The sequence below is a fragment of the Montipora foliosa genome, unplaced genomic scaffold (genome assembly GCF_036669935.1).
Source record: "Montipora foliosa isolate CH-2021 unplaced genomic scaffold, ASM3666993v2 scaffold_463, whole genome shotgun sequence".
Lineage (NCBI taxonomy): Eukaryota > Metazoa > Cnidaria > Anthozoa > Scleractinia > Acroporidae > Montipora > Montipora foliosa.
In genome coordinates, this window is record NW_027179771.1 from 292,176 (window position 1) to 300,000 (window position 7,825).

Here is a 7,825-nt window from a genome sequence, read left to right on the forward strand (position 1 = left end):
AACTTGCGAATACTTGTTTATATCATAAACAAAATTTTCTTTTATCAAGAAGGTCTGCAAAAACGCACACTGTTGCGCAATTTCGTAAGAAGCCATTTCAGTGTTCAGTTTGATGCAAACTGTACAATGTAAAATGCTCTAATTTAATTCTTGAACACAACTCCAGAGCAATAACACCAGCACTGCAAAAAAAAACAAACAAACACAACAACAAACCAAAAAAAGAAGGAAAAAAGACTAAGTACATGAAAATAAGAAAAGTAATTTTACCCTGGCAATTACCAAAATTTGACGCAAAATACCCTCTGCCTCAGCCAATCAGCATTTCGTAATTCAAGAAATTTATAGGTAAATAAATTGATACAAAAATAAAGGAGATATCCCTTAAAATTAGAAGAATAAATTAATTCTTCAAGAACTGAGTCAGGTTGCATTAACGGTCGACCGTGTTGGTACCCGAAAAATGCATGGAAGCCACATAAATGATGCAATTCCGTACATTATGCGAACGACTACACTTTATGTGATGAGATTCCTGTGCCAGAACATTGAATAGTGTGAAGAAAAGCTTTAGTTTTACAATATCCGCAGAATCGGGTTTTGCAATCAAGTTTCCTTTGTTCCTTAGACCTTTCTCCTGAATCTTTTGGCGGGAGTTAATGGTCTTGAAGACGAACTAATCCAACGTTTTCAGCAAATAGAAGTGAAAGTTACTCATAGGGCCACGGACATGATATAGTTCTGCCGTCTCTAGTGTATTGAAAAGCAGGTTGGTGAAGGCAAAGCTGTCATTAACAGTGGTTGATCCCAACTTAAGCATGTCAGTGTGCAGTAAAGGAAAAGAAGGTCACCTTTTCCTAGCAAACAAAGCATGGATTTACAAAAACACAACTGTAACAAGCAAGGTGACACACACTAACACCAACCCGGTGTGGCCAACACATCACGCATGCGCATAACCATTTCACTCGGTCAATTAGCAGCCATGGACAGCTGTTTCGGCCTTTTGAGCCTCATCAGCATGGCGTAGCTAACATACCTGGCGGGTGCTTTTAGCACCCCTTTAAGTGGCAGCTTCACATGCCATACATGTGGTTAGCTGGGTTGGGAACAGCAAAACTGTTCTCCATCGGCAAGTGTGTGGGAATGTGGATCGCATGGTCCTGTCCATGGCTTCCAATTGATAGAGTGAAATGGTTGTGCGCATGCGTGATGTGTTGGCCACCCTAGGTTGTTATTAGCGTGAGTCTTCTTACTTTTCTTTGTTATTTACAAAAAGTTATTTCTTAAAAAAAATATGACGTCATAAGGCCCTCCTTGGATATATTTTTCAAAATGTCACTTCCATTTTTTGTCCAAATAGAAATTCCATGCCATAGTTTATGAAAAATGATGGGACGTTTCCCATCTGGTGAAAAAACCGCCTTTTCCTTTCGTTTACTGAGAGTTTCATATGTTTTCATATGTTTTCAGTGAAATGCACGGCAGAGGTTTGGTACTAGTTGCGCATGCGCCTTCTGATTGAAGTGATGTCAGATTTCCATTGAAAAAGTTACTTCAAAGAACCATCCATTCAACCTTTTTGTAGGGCTCCTGCATGACTAAAAAGCTTCCTTAGCAAACATTGTCTTTCTGAAGTGTCACCCCCTACCCCTTCCCCTAAGATACGAAAATGTTGCGCGGAAAGTTTATATGATTAGGAAAGCAGTGAAGTAGTAGTAGAAACTTTATTAAGAGTGTCAAAAGCCATCTAGTCAGGGAAAAGAAATCCCTTACTAATTTGGGACACCAATTAGGGAAAATTTTACAAGCTAAAAACTATATATAATAATAAGTAAAATATCAACAGTTATCTAATTTCAGGATTAATAGTAAAAATATACAGAAATCAAAATGAACAGAAGCTACAGCCTGCGCAGCCATCATCTAAATGTTCACTTATATTAAGTTGGCGTATCTTGCCTTTGAACGACATTAGGGTTGTAACGTCCCTGCTACTCTTGGGTAGTTTTATCCATAGCCTAGGCCCAAGATATCTAATAGAGTGCTTTCCGTAGGTGACTGTCTCATACCTGGGCATAGTGAAATCTGCTTGCCTCAAATTGTAATTACTGTTTCGTTCTTTAAAGATGTTATTTATATAAGCAGGGCACAGTGTATGCTTTAACTTATACATAAGGATGCACAGATCCTGTAAGCGTCTGTTTAGTAGAGTAGGCAGAACTGCCTTCTCTAATCATTGTTCATAACTAGAATTATTGTCCTTGAAAACCGCCTTAAGTCCTCTTTCTTGTAATCTTTCAAGATTTCGAGTGTCGCTCGCTTTGCAGAAATGGCACACAAGTGACAGTACGTTAAATGGCGTAGTCTCATTAGAACACCAATTCTCTGGCTGGCTTTTTTGCAGATAGAGATTATATTAGCTTAGAATCAAACACTACTCCTAGAAGTGTGATGTTATCTTTCGTTAAGATTTCGGCATCGTTCACGCAAATATTACTGTCATTTTGAGTGAAGCCCAAGTTCAAACCTTGGTACTTTTTGAGGTTTCCCGCCAGTAAGTTAGAATCATACCACGTTGTAGCCAAGTTGGCACTATCCTTTAACTGGAAAGTCACAGCTGCCTGGTCTACTCCTACGTGGTAAATTTGATGGTCGTCTGCATACATAGACAAGTTCGCTGTTAGGCAGTAGGATAGGTCATTCTGGAAAACATTCCATAACAACGGGACAAGCGCGGAAGGATGAGGACAGCCACGACTCACGTAACGGCTCGAACTAACATGACGGCCGATCTTTACTTGATATTTCCGTTCATTTATATATCTGTTTAAAAGTTGAATAGCGCTTTCCTGAAAACCATACGCTTCAAGCTTGCTCAGAAGTAGTGGTGGGTGTAACGAATCAAATGCCTTTGACATGTCTGTTGAAAGTATGCTCACAACCTTGTCTTTGATCCCTCGCGAGTCTTCTACTAAATTGATCAATGTTGTTTCGCAGCCGTGAGCTTTGCGTTAGGCGGATGAGTTTTGGTAAATGCAATTACCAAAGCCAGAGTTGATCTGCGCTCCAACCAACTTCTCAAGAACTTTGCTTAGACATGGTAAGAGAGTTATGGGCCGATAATTTTCCCTTGCATTCCTGTCATGCTTTTTATATACTGGGGCCCAATGCCCACACTTCCATTTACTAGGCCACGCATTCTTAAAAATACAAGAATTGAACAAGGTGGTTCGTGGAGCGGATAATTAATTAGCACCTATTTCTAAGGCCTTTGAAGGGATGACATACAAATGTAAAATGAAATACAATCGTCGTCTGACAGATGTTTTAGGCAAAACTTGATTTTATGTCATTGTTTTCCTTGCATTGAAGTCACTGAAGAAGTCAAACTGCTATCCAACAATGTACTAGGGGAGGAAGATCCTGATACGCTGACATTTTCTCAATTTGATATCCTTTTTTTCGTGAAAATTTTTTTTTAGTCGCTTCCTTTTTAGAAACATTTGAACCATTGTTCTGTTCAATGGCACAGGTCTTTTGAGTGGACAAAGACGCCACGAAAACTGTGACCGAATTGCGTCCAACGTTAATTCCATTTTCTTGCCACTGAGTCATGCAACGGTCATACCGTTGTAGATTTCGTTAATGAAAATATTGGGCCAACATCTCGAATTTTCTGCAACCACTGCTTGCGAATGTTTTCAGCCATCGAGCGGAACTAAGACGGGAGACGTCCCGCTCTATTTCATTGAGAATCCACGTTACCTCTTTGGTTACACAGAGGGCCACGACAATAAACGTTTGACCATGACATTCCACGAAACTTGTTCCGTGAATGAGAACTCGCAGAATTGCGAACTGTCTTCATTTGGCTCTTGTCCTACAACGCCGGCCACCATTTGTGAATACGGAGTTTACACCGTTAACCCTAACAGTTAAGATCTCGTTGCTCTTACGTATTATTTAGATCAACGGAATGTTAAAGAACCTATCCTGGAAACTCAACTTCGCTTAAACCAAACTGGTTTTGAGACTCAAATGTTTTCAGTTCCGAAAAATCAATGGTGAAGCAATAAGAACCAAGATGGGTCATGACTACGCCAACCTTTTTGTAGGCATTGTCGAAGCAAAAATGTAGGAATATACAACGTTCCAAAATTAAACCTGATCCTTGTAAACGTTTTATCGCAGACTGTGTCGGCCATACCATCATACAAGAAGGAACTCAACCAATTTGTCGCACTGTCAAGTCCAGAAATTCTTTCCATCCGTCTCTAAATTTCACCTGGATAATTTCAACAAATGCACAAGCTTTTGTCGACATAAAGCTCTCAGTCAACGGCAAATATTTATCAATTAGCGTGCACTACACGGCAAACCAACAGATTCCTACAGCTACCTACTATATTTGTCAACTCAGGCACCAGTCCATTCCATTTCTCAGTTTGTCAGGCACTTGTGCCTTTACAATGGTGACGATTGCGATTTTAATGACAGAACCGAGCACGTGCCATTTCGTTAAAAGACTCGTCCGGCCACCTCAACTATTGGCGACACAAGAAAACACCAACATCAAGAGATCAATCTAGGCGGGACAATCACTACAAGAGTAACAAAAGGGAAGGAGAAAGAAAATGCCAATCCTGCAAAACCACGCTCTGAACTGAGAACCATACTGAAACAGGCAATCCCAAAAGTAGGCCAACATTTTCCTATTTTAATTTTCTAAACCACTCTACCCAGAACTTGACAGTATTTCTGTTTCGGTGATTGATTCCTTCTTAGGTTTTAATGACGACAAATATGTGAGTGATTTGTTAACAAACTGAAACAAATCTTTGGGGAGTGACGAGACGCATATCTATATAAATCTTTTGACAGTTTACATATAGCAATAAACTTACAGCCACTGTAGCCTTGTGAGTGCTGAGAAAACCTTTTCTGGGAGTTGTGTTATGTTATTGTTATGAACACTCCTAGAAATGAAAGCAAGGAAAGGAATGCATAAGAAACCTTCCGCAATGCTACGTTAACCTTAGTATTAATTTATCGTAAGACTACTTTTTAAAGCATACTCAGGAACATTACACCATCCTCATTAAACGATCCCATTTCAACGAGTCTTAATGTAGCTTTTATTTTCGTTTTATTCCCATATTTCGCCGGTCATGGCCTTACTCAATTCTAATCAGACAACAGCAGTGCAATTACTGATCCCAGCTGTCCTCAAAAGATTCCGTAATCAGCTGAGAAAAAGAGAGGTCACGCCAAATCAAAGCATTCACTGCTGTTACTAGGCGTTGTAGATCAGTTGGACAAAAACATATTAGTGCAGTGTCATCGGCGTATCGAAAGTTATTGATGTTAACTCCTCCTATGGCCACCAGTACTCCATTCAATTGTTCTCCTTCCTTAAAACCATTTTTTTATCCTTTTCTCCAAGATAAGTAAAAACATAAGCATTACGATAACAGTAAAGAAATTCCTATCTAAAGAAACCCTAATTAATATGTACTACTCTTTCATATATCCTTTTCCAACGTTTGGTTCCAGACTGTGGGGTAACAATTATTATATTGCCATTTATATGATGTAGTTAAACTCCAGCATAGGGCAGCTAGAATATTAAGTAATGGCCAGTATTACCCCGCACTATATCAATTTTCGCAGTTTGAAATTTCCAGACGTTGTTAAACTTCATACACGTCTTCTTTTCTTTGATATCTTATGTGATTTCAAACCTTTAATTTTACAATGCCCCTTTTATCTAACAAACATAGTTGTACTACTCGTAATGTCTCTTCAGAACAACTCTATCTTCCCTCTGATAGAACTAACATCAGAAAATTCTCTTCCACTATGATTGGACGATACGTTTGGAACAATCGTCCCCTTCTTATTCGCTCTAGGCCGACAACAAAAACTGACATATAGATTTAGCCAAGCCTAAAAGCGGAGCTTCCTGGTTATTTATTCTTACTGCCTGTAGGGTAGATGAAAATGAAAGGTTTTGAATTGTCCACGTTTTGATGTTTCCGCTTGCTGCTTTAATTAATAATTAAATCATTTTCTTTGCTTTCTTCTATAGAAAAATTCATTGCCTAACTATTGAATGCCACGGTACATTTTACGCTAAAAACTGATATCGCATGAATAACGAAGCGATGAGTACGATATCGGTTTTTCGAGTGGAGTTTACTTTGGAAATCACCAGTTTGGCAATGAATTTTTCTTGAACCGCATGAGTTTTAAAAAGAAAACAAGAAGATCTTTCAGATCTTAAAACCGCGCTTTGAAAATTTCTCTTTTCTTACCACTATAGTCGCAACGTAGTACACATTCCAAAGCAGCCTTTGTTGATTCACTATGACTATAGACACACAATCACCTGATCAATCTGTAGCACAACAACTGACAACAACGACTGCACACAAACTTATTGTACTATCACTTAATCTCCGAGGAATCTCCGATGACGTAATGGTCTTAATTATTCTGGAGTTGTCATCAGGATATTTATGGGTATGAACAATACGATAACATTTTTAACAACCTACAGCTTTCTTTCGTAAAAGTCGCAATTAAATTTAATTGGTTTTTTACACGAGATAAAGGCCTAGCAAAGTAGTCACAGGCCTCACTTAATTTAAGAATTACGTTATCCACGGCTGTGTTTAGTACGGTGGTTATTTCCCTACCAATGAAAGTTGAAACGTCGACACATTCCATGGATGACATAATGACCTTTTATGTATTCAATACTCGCTTCGAATCAACCGCTTAAATAACAAAAAAAGGCAATATATTTTGTACTAAAGTGGAATATTCATAAAAATTTTAAGTACATTAATGTTTTAACAGCTTTTTGGCTAATAAACATCCTAAGTTGCGTGACTGGAAGTCCCACTGACTATTTGGCCAAGTGGAAGTCTGGTTCAGCTCTCCGACAAAACGGAAAAAAAATAAAAAACCGATTGCAGAGCAAGAACCGCGCTCGGCCCATGGCTGCGCGGTTAACGAGCACACCTTCAGCGAACGAATGGAAAAGGAAAAAAAAAAATTTTAGAGTCAACTGTCAACAGCCAGCGAATAGGAATCACGCTAAAATCAGAAGCCATTAATACAAATTAAAAGAAAAAAAACACTTTGACAGTTCAAGGTCAAAGAAGAGTTTTACTGATGTACTACATTCCACTATATTTCTGAAAACGAGATCATTCACATTTTGATGTATTTCATTGAAACACGCCAGCTTGGCTTGGAACAAGAATCGGCAAAATACGGCAATGCAACCAAGAAAGGACGAACTCCAACACTTAAATAACGTCAGTGGTCACCAGCACGTGGTTGTCTTCCCAAATACTTAGCCGACGACTTGCAACGGATTGAAAATCGCTCAATAGCGGATTTGAATTCTATTTGCGTTTTCGGTCGTCTTTCAGGTACAATATTTAATTTGAATGAAACGATATGGGAGACATGACAGAGTCCAGACTTACAAAATAACATCAGCTTTACCCCAGAGTTCCCCTTTAGGGACCCATGTTTTCAACCGAACGCAAACGAGATAAATAACCCGGAAGCTCCGCTTTCAGGCTTGGCAAAATCTATGTATTATCTGCTTATTGTATGTCTATTTCTACTAGCATATTTCTCTGTAACCACTTAATTAAGAATTCTTCGTATTTTCCCAACTAGGTCAAGTTTTGCCCTTTTCTCATTATACTTAAATATTATTCTCTTGTCTTCTGTGGAATGTGTTTGTTTTGTGGAGAATAAACAAACAAATAAATGAAATTAAACAAAAAATAAAACCCTTTCC